Source organism: Anastrepha ludens, chromosome X (genome assembly GCF_028408465.1).
Source record: "Anastrepha ludens isolate Willacy chromosome X, idAnaLude1.1, whole genome shotgun sequence".
In the NCBI taxonomy this organism is placed as follows: domain Eukaryota; kingdom Metazoa; phylum Arthropoda; class Insecta; order Diptera; family Tephritidae; genus Anastrepha; species Anastrepha ludens.
The window spans coordinates 96869890-96888063 of NC_071503.1; positions in this window are offsets into that span (position 1 = coordinate 96869890).

Below are 18174 nucleotides of genomic sequence, written 5' to 3' on the forward strand. Positions count from 1 at the left end.
CAAGCCGACTCCGAACGGCAGATATTTTTATGAGGAGCTTTTTCATGGCAGAAATACACTCGGAGGTTTGCCATTGCCTGCCGAGGGGCGACCGCTATTAGAAAAATGTTTTTATTAATTTTGCCTTCACCGAGATTCGAACTAACGACCTCTCGGTGAATTCCGAATGGTAATCACGCACCAACCCATTCGGCTACGGCGGCCGCCAAATGGGTTTGTTAAATTTCGTTCTGGTGATTTTTCAGTCAAAGATGAAAAACGCTCTGGTCGTCCAGTTGAAGTTAATGACGCCCTAATAAAAGCAATAATCGATTCCGATCGTCACAGTACAACACGTGAGATTGCAGAGAAGCTTAAAAGAACTTGGCTATGCTCAAAAACTCGATACATGGGTTCCTCACGAACTGAAAGAAACGCATTTAACGCAACGCATTAGAGATGCGATTGGCTAAAGAAAAGTAATGAAAATGATCCATTTTTGAAACGACTGATAACTGGCGATGGAAAATGCGTTGCTTACAACAATATCAAGCGGAAAAGATCGTGCAACAGGCCAGGTGAACTAACTCAAGCAACATCAAAAGCTTATATTCATCAAAAGAAGGTTTTGTTATCCGTTTGGTGAGATTACAAAGGAATTGTCTTCTTTGAACTCTTACCACCCAACCGAACGATACATTCTGATGTCTACATTGAATAACTAACGAAATTAAACGGAGTTGAAGAAAAGTGGCCCGGATCGACAAATCGAAAAGGTATTGTATTCCATTCTGACAACGCAAGGCCACTCACATCTTTGGCCACTCGGAAAAAATTATTAAAAAATAATTTGGTTTCGATCATTACTAAACTCCTTGAATGGTAAAAATTTCAATAATGCCAAATCGTACCTGGTTCAGTTTTTTGCTAATAAAAGCCAGAAGTTGTATGAACGTGGGATTATGATGCTGCCTGAAAGACGGCAAAATGTCATTGATCAAAATAGGCAATACATTACAGAATAAAGTTATTTAGTTTCATGGAAATTGTCTTTGATTTTTCAAAAAAAAATCCGCAATTACTTAGTTGCCAACCCAATAAATATATGTATATGCGTATGCGCCCTTGATGCTCTAGCATATGGTCGTAAATATTTGTATTCTGAACTCCCAGAAATGTAATGCTTATTAGCGTACACATATACATGCACATAGGTATAAACGCAAACACAGGGTACTCACTTTATTCATCTAAATGCGTATGCCGTCCAAAGCTAAAACTCTAAGCCTTGCGACTACAAGAACAAAATGCATTCATAGGCGCAGCCGTACCGGCCATGATTCTGAATGTATAAATATATAAGGCTGCTAGTGGGTGTCCATCTAGTCTGATGGGCCACGTCAGTGAAAAGCAGCATACCAATATCACGATGGAGGTCGAGATTTCTCACATAGTATTGAGCATTGAATATGTTTCGCAACACTTTATTTTGGAGTCTTTGAATAATAGTAATGCAAGATTCGCTTGAGCATCCCCATAGCTGAATGCCATACGTCCAGACTGGTTTAAGAAACTTGTTATATAGCAGTAGTTTGTTGTTAGTTGACAGAATATAGTGTCTGCCAATAAGATAAAGAAGGTTTTTTGTTTTCAGTTCTGGCTCTTTACGATTTTTCTTGAGAAGCGCCTTCCAACGCAGTTGAGCATCAAGGGTTTATTTATTTATTTATATCAATAGTACAGAGTAAGACTAAGGTCTCTTAATAGTACTTCAACATTCGTATATTCTGGTACAACTAGAATGGTTTTAACTTTAGCAAATCAATCTAATATATTTAACTAAACTACATACATATAATAATAAGAAGATAAGGCCTTGGTAGTAGGAAAAGAAAATAAGGATTTAGAAAAGATAAAACAAAAGTAGTAATTAGAGAATATAGAGAGAAATGTAATGCCCTAATTCAATGCAATCAACCACTTTTAAAGTAATTATAGACTTGTGCCCTGTAGTTAAATCTGTTAAGCCCAGTCTTCACAGTGTCGGGTAATGAGCTCCACACTTTAACAGAGTTAATGAAAAATAGTCTAGATGATGCTAGATAATTAAGTGTTGAAACGATGAATTTGTTGTGTCTGCGAGACCTTATTGGTATAAACTTCTCTGTCAGGTAGGGGTGTGACTTGAAGAATGTAAGTTTGCACATAAATATGCAATTTCTAGCAGACAATTAACCGTTAAGGCAAAAGCCCAATAACCTTGTTCGCCAGGCAGAGATATGATCATATCTACCAATTCCATATACGTACAACATACATACCGCGTGGCGTTATTAAATGCCGCATAAAGCTTATGGCAAGATGTGGAGTCAAGTTTGCTGTATACCACCTCACAGTAGGTAATGATAGCCATAATTAGCTGAAGAACTAATTTGTGACTCGTTTTCTCTGGTGTGAATGGTCGCTTCTGTATAAACTCAAATTGCCGACGGCATTTGAATATGCATTTATTTGTTCCTTTGGCAAACAAAATTTTATTCAATTTAAATTTTATTACAGGGATAGTATGAAACTTTGAAATTTAAAAGAAATAAAAGAAGAATTCAAAGAAACGTATTTGCACATATGAGGCAACTAAGTTCAATTGCATCTTTAATAAATATAGAGTTGAACGCATATGTATGCACTGAAGCAACCATGACCTACCTCACGAGACCTGTTCAGGCCTTAAGTCACATAGGGAGTGAACCACACGGTATGTGGCCTCGTGTTGCTCCCGCCAGCAGGCGTCTAATGCCTCCACGGCTACTACCCCCCCTAATAGGCCGGCACTACCAACCGTCACCACAACTAGTATCTCTACGGTAAGGAGCCTATCGGAGCAACACCACTCCCCTGACTTAACCTATCCCCTTCCCTCCTGCTCCAACCCCAGTGCGGGGACACACCAGCAGCTCCCGGTCCCCGCACAGTCTGTTCCGTGTGTCAGGCCGTAATACCTCGGAATCTGGCATCAGTCAAGTGCAATTCTTGCAATGCCTGGTGCCATTTTCGGAGATGTTCCGGCCTGCGCACCACTCATGAGTGGACAACTGGCTACGTTGCCCCTTGCTGTTGAGCCCTACACCCGCAACCGCCACCCATGGCGCGGCCGCCCACCATCATCAGGCCGCAACAACAACAGCGGATTGCACAGCAGGCCCAACGTAGGCAACCCCATGCGTCCCTCACCCCCCGAGTTACAACGACATCACCCAGAAGCTTTAAGCTTCTTAAATTTAACTGCAACGGACTCACGAGCAGTCGGCGCACTCGCGTATCGGCACCCACGTCACTGTTGACAGTTATAATTTTGAGGTTGTAAAAGACTTCGTCTATTTAGGAACCAGCATTAACACCGATAACAATGTCAGCCTTGAAATCCAACGTAGAATCTCTCTTGCCAACAAGTGCTACTTTGGACTAAGTAGGCAATTGAGTAGTAAAGTCCTCTCTCGACGAACCAAACTAACACTCTACAAGACTCTCATCATGCCCGTCCTAACGTATGGCGCAGAAGCTTGGACGATGACAACATCCGATGAAGCGACGCTTGGAGTGTTCGAGAGAAAGATTCTGCGTAAGATTTTTGGACCTTTGCACGTTGGCAACAGCGAATATCGCAGACGATGGAACGATGAGCTGTATGAGCTTTACGACGACATAGACATAGCGCAGCGAATAAAGATCCAGCGGCTACGTTGGCTGGGTCATGTCGTCCGAATGGATACAAACGCTCCGGCTTTGAAAGTATTCGATGCGGTACCAGCTGGTGGTAGCAGAGGAAGAGGGCGGCCTCCTCTGCGTTGGAAAGATCAGGTGGAGAAGGACTTGGCTTCACTTGGTGTGTCCAACTGGCGCCGGTTAGCACGAGAAAGAAACGACTGGCGCGCTTTGTTAAACTCGGCCAAAATCGCGTAAGCGGTTATAGCGCCAATTAAGAAGAAGAAGACTCACGAGCAAGGTCGACGAGATAGTTGACTTCATGAGCCGGCACAGTATCAAGATAGCTGCGGTCCAGGAAACCAAGCTGCACGCTAGGTCTTCTCTGATCACCAGGGATGGCTATAATGTGCACAGACATGATCGCGAGCGAGACAATGGTGGTGGCCTAGCATTTATAGTCCACCACACAGTGCAGTATCGTCTCATTGATGAAAGAGTCGACCGCAGGGACAGCACCTTAGAATATCAAGGCATAGCTGTCCGGACAGGCGATTTCGAGCTCGAAATTTTTAACGTTTACATACCCCCTGTCACCTGCTGCCCGGCAGGATATCACCCTGGTATAGGTGCGCTCATCAGAGGTGAAAACCGATTGGTTGTAGGTGACTTTAATGCGCATCACGATCTTTGGCATTCAAGCCTGCCAAATGATCGTAGGGGACAGTAATTGGCAGAGCAAATAGACGATTCGACATTCAGCACTGTGAACGACGAAGCCCCTACTAGGGTAGTGGGCAATTGTAGCAGCTCGCCTGACCAGATAGCTAGCGCGGGTCTGATGAACAGCATAACGTGGCGACCTATGCTATCGCTTGCATCAGACCACTTGCCCATCATCGTCTCGATTGAGAGACCTGCCGACTTTGTTTCCGCGAACCACCGGTCCTATTTCAACTTTAAAAAAGCTAATTGGGCCGACTTCACGGAATTCACCCAGGACACCATCGCCGCTCTTCCCATCCCCACCGATGTGCGCATTCCGCAAGGTGCTCACAGCTGCTGCGACTCGCTTCATCTCAGCTTGAAGCTTTAAAGACATCCGTCCTCATTTCCCAGCCGAAGCAGCCAGCTTGGTAAACGAGCGTGACCACCTACGCCAGACCGATCCCGGGGATCCCCGCATAAGGGATCTCAATTTGGAGATCCGCCAACTGGTAGACCAACACAAGCGGACTAAATGGGTTGAGCACTTGAAGACCCGTAATCTCACCTCTGGGGTGAGTAAGCTCTGGTCCACCGTTAGGTCCCTGTCGAACCCGACGAAGCACAACGACAAGGTGGCCATCACCTTCAACGGTTGTACTTCGGTGGACCCGAATAGATGCGCGAGCTATTTTAGCCGGCTTTTTATACTGCATCCTCCGGCCGACAGATCCAAGCGTCGTGCTACCAGAAGGCTGCACAAACTGACGAGCGACAGTGCGCCACTTACTTTCTCCGGCGATGAGGTTCAGGGGCCATCAACAAAAGCCATTGGCCCTGACGGACTAAACGCGCTGATGCTGAAGCACTTGGGACCTTTGGGAGGAGGATTTTTCACAAGGGTCTTCAATCTGCCCCTGGCCACTCTCATCATCCCTGACAAGTGGAAAGCAGGGAGAATGGTCCCACTACTGAAACCTGGGAAACCCGCCAACCAAGGGGAATCTTATCGTCCGATAACTCTCCTTTCCCCAGTAGTGAAGACACTTGAAGGCCTCCTACTCCTACTCCCACTCTTCACGAAACACCTGACCCCAGCCCCACATCAGCACGGCTTCCGACGAGTGCATATCACCCCCACCGCACTCACCGCACTCACCGCCATAAACGCCCAGATAAATCGCGGGCTTAACCAAAACCGCCCCTGCGAGAGGACTGTCCTAGTACCGTTGGACCTGAGGAAGGCTTTCAACACAGTCAGCCATTCCACGCCACTAGATGATATTTATCAGTCGACACTCCCGCCAGGGCTGAAGAGGTGGTCCGTAAACTATCTGAGCGGTCGTCACTCGTCAGTGACTTTTCGAGATCAAACTCAAAGCAGAGCAAGATAAGGCAAGGTGTACCGCAGGGTAGTGTCCTTTCTCCCTTGCTGTTCAACTTCTATATATCGAAGCTCCCCCAACCACCAGCGGGAGTTTCCCTGGACTTGGACCTGACGTTGACGGCTGTACGATAATGGCGTCGGGCAATGACATGGATGACCTGTGTTCCAACAAGGTCCTCAAATGGCTTGCCGGCAGCACTTGGGCAAAGACAAGGAACTGTTGCTATCGACATTTAAGGCAATTGGTCGGCCGGTTCTAAATTATGCAGCGCCTGTCTGGTCGCCTGGAACTAGTGGCATGCAGTGGACAAAGCTTCAGACATGCCAAAATACTGTCATTCGGACAGCGACCGGTTGCCTTCGGTTCAACACCTACACAACGAGGCACAAATGCTCCCAGTAATGGAGCATAACAAACTGCTCAGCAAGCAGTTCTTGCTGGGATGTTACCGCAGGTTTCACCCCTGCAGACACCTGCTTGAGCCTGAGCCGCCTTCCAGGCACGTCAGGAGACATCTCTTAGACTACGCTGACGAAATCCAGGACAAAACTGACCGCAATCTACTGGACCTGACATTATTTAGACAGTCAATAAACGACATTCACCGGGAGACCGTCACCACCTTCTTAAGCTCCCGTCCTGTGAATGCCGTAATCGGAGTCCAACCACCACCTACAGCAGATAAAGAGCTCCAGCTTCCTCGTGAGACTCGTGTAACACTGGCACAATTACGTGCTGGATATTGTAGCAGGTTAAACTCCTACCTATCCAGAATCGAGCCTGACATACCAAACATGTGTCCGGCATGTGAAGGCACCCCGCACGACACTAACCACCTTTTCAAAACGCTTACGTGGAATTCCCATATTGAGAGAGTTACTTCAAAAGCCACAAGGGCATTCTTTGCCTGTACAAGGCTTTTTGGTAAGACATGGGGACTAAGCCCTAGAATGACCTTCTGGACATTCACCACAGTTGTAAAACATCAAGCAAAGAAAGGCGGCAAACGAATTAAGCAAACTGCATCGCCTGGTATGTGTTGGTATTACAGGGGCTATGAAAACATGTCCCACGGATGCATTGGGTGTGCTCCTGAACATACCACCGCTTCCAATTCTAATTGAAAGGGAAGCTCGCTCGAGTGCCTTAAGACTAAAAGGTATATCTGAACTTAAAAGTGGGGATATGAAAGGACATTTAAAGATCTTAGAATACTTCCTACATAGTCCCATTCTTCATAGGGATGATATACTATCACCCAAACCAATACTCTTCAGGAACTTCCAAGTTATAATCAATGAACGAACAGACTGGAGGACTAACTCTATCACTTTCAAACCTGGCTCCCAGCTATGGTTTACTGATGGGTCCAAATTGGAAAATGGTAGAACAGGGGCAGGAATCAATGGGCCCAAATTCAAAAAATCGATTCCGATGGGATCCTACCCAACAATATTCCAGGAAGAAATACATGCCATTGAAATATGTGAGAGAGAATGCCTTAGAAGGAAAATGAGAGGTACTCACATCTACATACTTTCAGATAGCCAAGCGGCTCTAAAAGCCCTTCTATCAACAACTATCACCTCTAAATTGGTAAATGATTGCCTAAACCTCCTAAACACGTTAGGAAACCTCAACACAGTAACACTATGTTGGATTCCGGGACATGAAGGACATGAGGGAAATGAAATGGCTGACGACCTTGCAAAACAAGGAGCAAATAAGCAACTTACTGGTCCTGAGCCTTTCTGTGGACTGACAAAAGGCCACCTTAATGAATTCCTCAGGAAATGGGAGGAAAGAAAACTTGCCGCACACTGGCTAAACTGTGCCGGTCAGCGTCAAGCCAAACTATTCCTAAGTCCCAACAAAGGAATATCTGACAAACTTCTCTCACTAAACAGAGTAGAAGCCTAAAACTCTAGGGTTACAAAATAGACCTTTCACAATAGATCAGCTCTGGTCGCAGTGCGTAATGGCCTTCTAATAATAATAATAATACTCGGTTCGTATATTTAGAATATTCTGTCCACTCTTTTCTTCCATGAATTATATTCCCCCGGCTGACCTGAAAATTTCTTCAAGCATACTATGTCTGGAACTTTGTCCATGCCAATTAAATAATTTCTTAACTGACCATTTATCTGTCCAGGATTAGGATTCTGAGGGAGCACAGGCAGCCTAATTAATTTGTTTTGATTTGCCATTTTTTATTTTTTAAGTTTTTGTTTGTTTTTTTTTCTTTCACTTTAAATGTTTTATTTTAAAAAGGCGATTGGTTTATTCGAAAACTTCGTACTAATAAATTTTATTGAAAATTTTTAAATCTTGTGTTTTTTTCCTTTTGTGGGAAAAACGTTTTTAATTTTTGGAAATAAATCTTAGGGTTTACCCTATTTTTTTTTGTCGATTGAGTTTGATGACTTCTGTTGGTTGGCTTTTACTTTTCCTTCCTTCTTAGATTTTTCCTTTAGGATATTTTTGGCTAGGTTTGCTGATGAAGTTTCAGCATTTCTGTTGATTGGCTTTACTTTTTCTTTACTACTTTAGATTTTCTTCTTCGGATGTATTTAGCTCAAGTTGTTGGTGAGGTTTCAAGGCTCCTGTAGATTTTTGATGAGTCACTTCTTCTTTCTTAAATTTTCTTTCAACTTAAGTATTTTTTTTTTCTTCAGTTTTTCTTTTAAGTAAAGTCAATTTTTCTTTTGTTGTTGTTGTTGTTGAAGTGGTTGAGTATTTCCACTGAAATAATCCTAATTAGTGACCAGCACCATTTTACTACCACCGTCCTCGTATTTTTTGTTCTAAGTCAAATCCATTTAGTGAGGTCCAAGTATAGCAGCAAATTCTTTATCTCGATGGCTGAGGTCTCAATATTTTGCTGGAAGAAAGGCTTACCAAAGGAGCGGAGTCGTGCCCTAGCTAGCCCTGGACATTCACATAAGTAGTGGAAAAGACTTTCCTTCGCTCCTTCCGCTTGACAGCTTCTGCAGATAGTATTGAAGGGTACATTGAGTCTAGCTGCATGATCCTCTACTTTCTAATGGCCTGTAAGGGTTGCAGTGATGCATGAGATGTTTGGCCGAGAACATCCTAACAGATCATTCGTCCTTTGGATTTTGTATCACGGTCATGTGTTTTTTGTTGTAATATAGGGTTTTTCAATAGGTGCGCTTCAATTTTTTTCCGATAGGGAGGGCGAACGACGCAATATTTTTTATTTTTCCCTTGTCATTTGTAAACTTCATTAGTATAGATTTCATCATGGAACGCTACACACTTGAGCAACGATTGCAAATCGTGCAAATTTTTTATGAAAATAATCGTTCTGTTGGTGCTACTTTAAGAGCATTACGGCCATTTTACGGTCCATTTAACAAGCCGTCCCGTTTTGGGGTTATGTGAAGTCATTGGTCTACAGTAACAAGCCGGCGACGATTTGTGAGCTCAGAGCCAATATTGAACGCGAAATTGCTGGAATTTTGGCCGATTTATGCAAAAGAGTGGTCGAAAATTGGGTTCAACGATTGGACTTCGTAAAACGTGCACGCGGTTGTCATGCAAAAGAAATCGAATTTCATACTTAAATGTATATGTTCAAACTCGATAATAAAAAAAAAAATTAGTTAAAAAAGTCAAACCGTTTATGTTTTATTCAAAAAAGTTCAAAAGTTGAAGCGCTCTTACTGAAAAACCCTATACATGTAGTAAGTTGCTTCCATCTTCGTTCGGCTAAAGCATGATAGTGTGAAGTAATGGATGCTTTTAATGTGTTGAGTGGGGTGGAGACTGCCACCGCCTCTGCTATTTCTATTTCTTTTTAGTGAAGTCACTTTTTTTCCTTTTTTCAAAAATATTTCTTTCAAATATAGTCACTTTTTCTTCATTCTTAAATTTTTCTCTTAAGTAAAGTCACTTCTTACTTTTAAATAATTATTTAGGGTCCTTTTTTTATGGCTTCCTTTTTTAACTTATGGATTTGCTTTTTTTCACTTTTAGCCTTCGGTAAGGCAGGCTCGTAATACCACCGTTTTGCTTTACGCTACTACGGAACCGAAACCGAATTTAAAAGGCTAATTACACTGCTCGGGCGCCAGTTAAGCTTTTGCAAGTTGCAAAGGCTAAAGAAAAAATTGTTTTTTTTTAAGGGTCTTTACGACCAGCTATATTTAGTTATAACTTCAAACTAAAACTAAATTTACAAAATTGTTATTTTATATAATTTGGTTAACAAATTAAAAGGAAGGTGGAGTGATTTAATATTAATTCTGACTTGGCATTTATTAAATATAATATGCCAAATTCAGGTAAACAAAGGTGTCAAATGACAATTTCGAAACTACTGCCAAATTTAGGTCACTAAAAGAAATTAATTACATTGCAAAGTTGCGTATCAGCAAATAATTAATTTTAAAATTCTTCTTTCTTTTGATTTGGTTGAAGGGAATTCAACTCAGAGATAATATATGTATGTATATGTTTTTGGATGATTTGCCCCTTGAATTTAGCATACTTGTTTTAGAAAAAATGTAAATACATACTTACATATGTCATTACTAGCCTACAACGTTCACATTCTTTATTTCTAATCACCAACAAATTCTAATCGACTGCTGCTAAATTTACATAATTCAGTCCCTCACTATTAACTTTTGGTGAAAAATATGTCTGTGGTGGTTAGTCTTCGCAAGACGAGTACCCCTCAAAATTCCATACGCTCCTGTCATTGAGACTTCTCTATACATTAACGTTCTTTGTTTACGCTGTTTACGAGTTTGTAGACTGGCTTGTAAATTTGCCGAATACAATGTGCACCGATTTTGAATTATTTAGTTTGATACGCCATTTTTTGGCGCATGTTGCAATCAAATTCACTGCTGATTGTAATTTCGTTGTTGTAGTCTCGATTAATTCTCCAACTGCTAGGATAGTCATCAGCAAAGGTTGCGGTAACGTGTTTCTCATGGACCGGTAAGCCACACAAGAGGTATAGGAGACGGCCTACGATGCGTCCTTGAGGTACCTCTGCGCTTGCTTAATGTAATGAAAAATAGGCGTTGTCAAGTCTAACACGAAAGTATATGACATCAAGGTAGGAAGAAAGGATTTCGCAATAATTCTTGGGCAAACTCAATAAACGGCAACATTCGAGTCAGTAACAGTCGTTCAAAGAGTTTGGATAGCATTGGTAGCAAACAAATAGAATCATAATTACTTATACTGTCTTCCAGTACATTGGAACATATTTTAACAAAAAACAAAAATCGGTCAATTGTGACAGACAAGTCAGACAATTATTGGGCAATCTCTGAAGAATTTATGCAGTTATGAGGTCGAAACCAGGTGATTTTTTGGCTTTCATTTTGAAAATTTCGCTCATTACTTCCTCGCTACTAACAGGCTCAATGCTGACATCACTTTCACTCCAATTTGACGCGATGTCAATATCTTCAGATCCATCATTGGCAGAGAAGGTTTTACGAATATTCTCTGCGAATAAATTTGCTTTTTGCTCATTGGTTTTTGCCCATTGGGTATCGTTTATTTTGATGGCTGTTATGTGTTTTATATGACGAATTAAATACGATCCAATACTTGGTCCATCGAACTTTCCAACGACCCAGGAGCAGTGCTTTCGCAGAAGCACTAGGACGAAAAGGTCTAATAATTGAATCCTGTGTTTTGAACACTTACCAGTAAATCATTATCAGTCTCTTAATTCCAAGTTATTTTGGTTCAGATTTAAACAAAATTCATAATTTTCACCATTTCCCATTATTGTCGTTATAAATAGATATGTACATGTTTATTTATGTACGTGCATACGCAATATTATTCTTATGTGAACGTAGAAAAACAAACACACAGAAAAGCGTACACTATTCCCTGCGACAATATTCCCCTATCCCGAATCCATACATGTGTACGTTGTACATATAAGTCTGCATGCATATATATATGTATATACAACGGCACGCACTCGCCACAGCAAAAATATCACCATTTGCCAAATTCGAAACAATTCTACAATATATAGCGAAGTTAAAAGTACGTTCACATATATATTAATTATCAATAAATCCACAAAACTAATCTACCAGTTCACATATGGCCTGCAAAATTGACTATCAGCTGTCAATACTGTTGTGGAAGGTTTTTCTTCATAGAAATTATTGTGATGGAATATTTTGATTTTTTTAGAAGGAGAAGGAATAGCTAATTAAATTGCGCAATTGTATGCTAATAATAAAAAGTTGTAGGAAATCCGTAAACGACGTTTACCGTGGTTTCAAAAAATTAAGGTAGCAATACGCATTCGAAATTCGATATTGAACTTTATAATAAGTAATAAGGGGAAACTCTTTTATGGACACACTTTTTTTTCTGTTATATGAATACATAGTTAATAATACCTAACAAACATTTTATTAGAATTATGTCGACGAACCTGTTTTCTTTGCCGGCATCCAATTTATTTCGTTTTTACTTTGAACGTAAAAATAACGATCTATTACACAGAAAACACACGGTTGTGTGTCAAAAAGCATGGTTATAATCTAGGATTATTTTATAATCTCAGATTTTGGGAGATTAATTTTGTAAGGGAAATCTCGCTTTTTAATTACGAAAAAGTAGATCATATACTTATATGTGAACGTATTATAACACTGTATGTGTACGTATATGTATGTGATCTACATAAATGCGTATATTTTAATAAATAATTTGATAACATAATTAAAAGCAACGTTTATATTTTTTATGAAGATTTTTGAAAAAGTAATTATCAAACAAATAAAATTAAAATTAAAAATAAAAAGTGAATGTACAGTTGCCTGTTGTAGAATTTAAATCTGGTGCTAAGCATCTACGGATCTAACTACAGTAGAGCGTCGATTATCCGAAAGCCGGTCATCCGAAACGCAAATTCGGTGTTGAATTTGTTGTGGGAGAGAGACTTCGTCGCCAAGTACTGTCGTTCACTCCGGTGGACGAGCGTCTCGCAATAATCCGCATCAAAGCGCGATTTTTTAACATCTCGCTAATTTGCGCCCACGCCCCGACGGAAGAGAAGGACGATGCGACCAAAGATTCCTTCTATAAGCGCTTGGAACGTTCCTATGAGCGCTGCCCCCGCCACGACATAAAAATCGTGCTTGGCGACTTCAACGCCAGGGTGGGCAAGGAGGGAATTTTTGGTCCCACAGTCGGAAAATTCAGCCTGCACAACGAAACATCCGGTAACGGACAGAGGCAGATCGACTTCGCCGGGGCCCGAAACATGGTAGTCTGCAGCACCAGATTCCAGCATAAAAAGATTCACCAAGCCACCTGGCTGTCTCCTGATCGAAAAACGCGAAACCAGATCGATCATGTTGTGATAGATGGAAGACACGCTTCTAGTGTATTAGATGTACGCACGATCCGAGGACCCAACGTCGACTCGGATCATTACGTTGTTGCAGCCAAACTGCGCACCCGCCTCTGTGCAGCAAAAAATGTACATCTACCTACGCAAAGAATGTTCGACATCGAAAAGCTGCAATCACAACAGACAGCCAGAAGATTCGCCACTCGACTCTCACTCCTGCTCTCCGAAAGCACTGCCCAACAAATCGGCATGCGCGAGCAATGGAGCAACATTTCTCGTTCCCTACGTCCCGCCGCCGAAGAAGAAATCGGATTCCGGCGAGCCCGAAAAAACAATTGGTACGACGAGGAATGTCATGCTGCCGCAGAAAGAAAGGATGCCGCCTATAGAGCCACGCTGCGATCGGGCGCAACGCGAGCCATGTGGGATCGCTACAGATAGCTGAAAAAGGAAGAGAGACGTATTATCCGAAAGAAGAAACGAGAGGCCGAAATACGTGAGTGCGAGGAGCTTGAGATGCTGGCCAATAGGAACAACGCCCGAAAATTCTACCAGAAAGTTCGGCGGCTTACAGAAGGTTTTAAGACCGGGGCGTTTTCCTGTAAGAACAAAGACGGCGATCTGGTGACTGACGTACAGAGCAATCTTAAATTATGGAGGGAACACTTCTCGAACCTGTTAAACAGTGACAGCTGCGCATGTCATAGAGAATGTGAAGATCCCGATACCCCAATCGTTGACGACGGAATTGTAGTTCCGTTACCCGACCATGACGAGGTGAGAATAGCAATATCACGGCTAAAGAACAACAAAGCCGCGGGCGCCGACGGACTGCCGGCGGAGCTATTCAAACATGGCGGCGAGGAGCTGGTAAGGTGCATGCATCAGCTCCTATGCAAAATATGGTCGGATGAAAGCATGCCTGGCGATTGGAATTTAAGTGTGCTCTGCCCAATCCATAAGAAGGGCGATCCTGCAATTTGTGCCAATTACCGCGGGATTAGTCTTCTAAATATCGCCTATAAGGTTCTAGCGAGCGTATTGTGTGAAAGGCTGAAGCCCACCGTCAACCAACTGATTGGACCTTATCAGTGTGGCTTCAGACCTGGAAAGTCTACCATCGACCAAATATTCACAATACGCCAAATCTTGGAAAAGACCCACGAAAGGAGAATCGACACACACCATCTTTTCGTCGACTTCAAAGCTGCATTCGACAGTACGGAAAGGAGTTACCTGTATGCCGCTATGTCTGAATTTGGTATCCCCGCAAAACTAATACGGCTATGTAAGATGACGTTGCTCAACACCAGCAGCGCCGTCAGAATTGGGAAGGACCTCCGAAACGTCGGTTAACCGAAAGGTAACATGTCGCCTTTTTCGGATTTAAAGAATAAAAAAAGTATGTACTAATGAAATAGAAACGTTTAATAGAAATGACTCAGAGAGCGACGCAAGGGAACGTCATGATTTTGGCATTTTCCGTGTCTTCATCAATAGCATGTTAAATTTAGAACATGATTTATAGGTATTGACAGCGTTGTACATATGTACATACTTGCTTTCTGTCACGCGCTTTATGAATTTAAGTTAGTATCGCAGTTCCTAAATATAACAGCGTCGGTGGTGTTATAGTGCCGCGAAACGAACGCGCATCGAACGCGCATCCGACGCCGACAGTTTTGTTTGGGCAATCTCTCATTAATTTCAGGATGGACACTCAAGTATTTATCGAGTGGTATGACACTGTATTCATTCCAGAGGTTAAAAAACATAAGATAGAAACTGGAGACACTGGAATTGTTTTATTAGTGATTGATAATTCTCCAAGTCATCCCTCAAACCTCTCACTTGAGAGAGAAGATGGAAAATTTAAGGCGATTTTTTTGCCACCCAATGTTACCTCAGTCGTTCAACCTATGGACCAGGGGGTGATCGAAGCCTTCCAACGTTACAACAGAAAAGTGTTGCTGCGTAGTGTACTAATCGGCCAAGAGGAAGATAAAACAATACTTGAAATCTACAAAGGTATTAACTTGAAGGATGCTGTTTACATGGCAGCAGAGGCGTGGGCTAATGTCAAAGCGACTACTCTAAAGAAATCCTGGAATAAGCTTTGTCCAGCAGTTGAATCCGAAGCTAGCCTTATATCTGAAGAACCAACAAATGAAAACTTTGTTTCAGAAATGGTTGAGTTGATGAAAGATGTTTCATGATTTGAAAAATGTGACCAAAAAAACGTACATGAATGGCTAGAATTTGACGAGGATGATCCTAGCTACGAATTGTTGACAGACGACGATATAATAGCACAGGTTCAATTTCCTGAAGATGACGACGATGAAGTCGAAATTAGTGATGACATCGTCTCAGCTGAAAAATGTCCGTCCAATGAAGAAGCCTTTAAATGATTTGAGACTGCTATTAAATGGTTGGGACACCAAGGCGAATGCGATTCTGTGCAGTCTTTAAAACGCCTAAGAGATTTGGCGGCAAAAAAACGAGCCTAAAAACTTAAGCAAACAAATATGCTCGACTTTTTTTTTAGATTAGTTTTGTACTATTAAAAAATATTTAGACATATGTATTTATGTACCGTGTGCGCAATCCCTACTTAAATGTGACTATTCATAATATGTACTGTACTCTAGTGTATCATTAAAAAGCATTACATACATAATATGTATTCCTAATCCAGTGACATGTTTTATTACCCTACCCTCAACAAAGAACTGGAATTTCGCAAATGTTCGTTTATCCGAAAAATCGATTATCCGAACACCCTCTGCACCAATTGTTTCGGATAATCGGCGCTCTACTGTAGTTGCAAAAGCAATCATTATGTAATTCAATGAAAACATTGTAGTTACCAGCGCGCTACAAGTATAAGAAGGAGGTTACACATCAAACTCACATATCGAACTCAAACACCAACCGTAAAGCATATCCTGGAACTGCACCACAACATGCCATATTTTTCAATTCCCTGATCATTCCACATGATGCCGAATTTTGGTCATACTTTGCAAAAACGAGTGACGCAACATGTTTGAGTGGAAAGGGGGTGCCAATACTGGCACCCGCGAAACAAAATAAATTTTGTTCGAGATTGGGACTCTATATTATTTACTTATTCAATGGTGCCGGGTAATGAGTCATTTCTCTATAAAGGCTTTGATTTGCTCAAAGTAATTAAATAATCAGCATTTATCTTATATATGAAATTATGCTAATATTTATATAAACATTTGTACATACAGTCACACATTTTTCCTATATTTGATGCAATTTTCATAAAAAACCAAAAAGAACAAAACTAATATCTAAGCATAAGGACATATCAAATGAAGAAATCTATTATGTACGCAAGCAAATGTAAGCTAATGTGAACTACATTTTTTCATATTTGCTTGTCACTCTCTCCTTCTCAGTTCTCTCCGACAGGAGAAAGCAATAATCCAGTTGAAGGCAGCAAGAGCGTAGCAGCGGTAGAGCAGTAGCAGCAGAGAACGTTAATGTATATGTAGAGAAGTCTCAATGACAGGAACGCATGAAATTGTGAGAGGTACTTGTTTTGCCCACGTGGTTCACCACAGACATATAGGGCCTCTTCTATTCGCCATTTCCCCGCTCGCTATCTCAATTTCAAATATGTGAATTTGTATACATATGCGGCTGCGTGCACTTGCCGCAGGAAAAATTCGCTAAATATTCTCAAGAAAGCCAGCGCACATTCAGAGACACAGCATTGTGCCAAAAATTATGAATTATGAAGAGTCAACCAAATTGTTTCATAATTTACTTAAGCAACTTTTTAGGTCTTTACTATGAAATAGTACATTATGATTCAATATGTGAGTTTTAATGTTCAAGAGGAAAGTATGTAATACAGAAACAAAAAGTCCATATTGATTGGAAAATATTAGTTAACAATTTTTGGCTTTGGTCCCTGTTGTTAGGAACAGCTCTGCACAGCGCACAGAAGCTTCAATATTAATATTTGGCACCCTGGGCTTCATTCGAAGGCTGAATGTATGTACAGTAACCTCCAAATAAGCCGCACTCTGATTTCAGAGTAAGTTTCTAACCTTGAGGCTATATACATACGTTTTTGTGCACTTTTTATCAGTTGGAGAACTACATACGCGAAGTAAAATAATAATTATTTACCTACCATCAGAGAACAAAAAAATACCAGTCTAACGGTTAGGCGCGATAGAAGTGAAACCTTCCGTAAAACAAACAGGCGCGCACACATACGTACTAGCATACATACAAACATACATACGTATGACGCTTGAACTAAACACCAAAGCAAGTAATAGGCAGTGTAGTATACATACTACAATACTCACTATACTAGCGTGGCTCAGCAGTACGCAGCCACACACATATACGTATATCAACATATAACGCTTCGTTGCCAAGAGTGGGGAGGCTACGAAGCACCGCACAAAGAGGAGACGGAGAATAGGGAGCGCTGTATAACTGTGTTCTATCTCATTCTCTCGCAGGCTATATACTGTAAGATCTATATGTATGTCTCTTTTTAGTGTCGCTTTTTCGTTTCATCGAGTCTCATATCACTTCCAACGATTCTAAAGAAGTTTTCACTTCAAAAACTAGTTGTTTGGAAATGTTCTCTAGTATCGAAATGTCCGGGGTAGAGCTTTTTTGTAAGCTACTTGTTGCTGTTTTCTACATTTTACTGTACGCTCATGCGCGCATTTAACGCACAGCAGTTGCGGCGAGTATTTAGTAGAAATATTTACATACATAGGCCCCTATTATGAGTTGCATTCGATCTTCGATATTCGTTGGTTGTCGAAGATCGAAAATCGAATGTCAATTTGGTATTATGAGCGGTGCAACGCTGTCGAAATTTTCGTTGTATACCGAATTTAGAGTCGAATGCAATTTTGCTTTCGATTGTGTAGCGTATTGTGGGAAAACTTGTTAAAATGTAAGTTGTTTGCGATTATTTATTGTTTTATAGTAACCAAATAATAAATATATACTAATTTT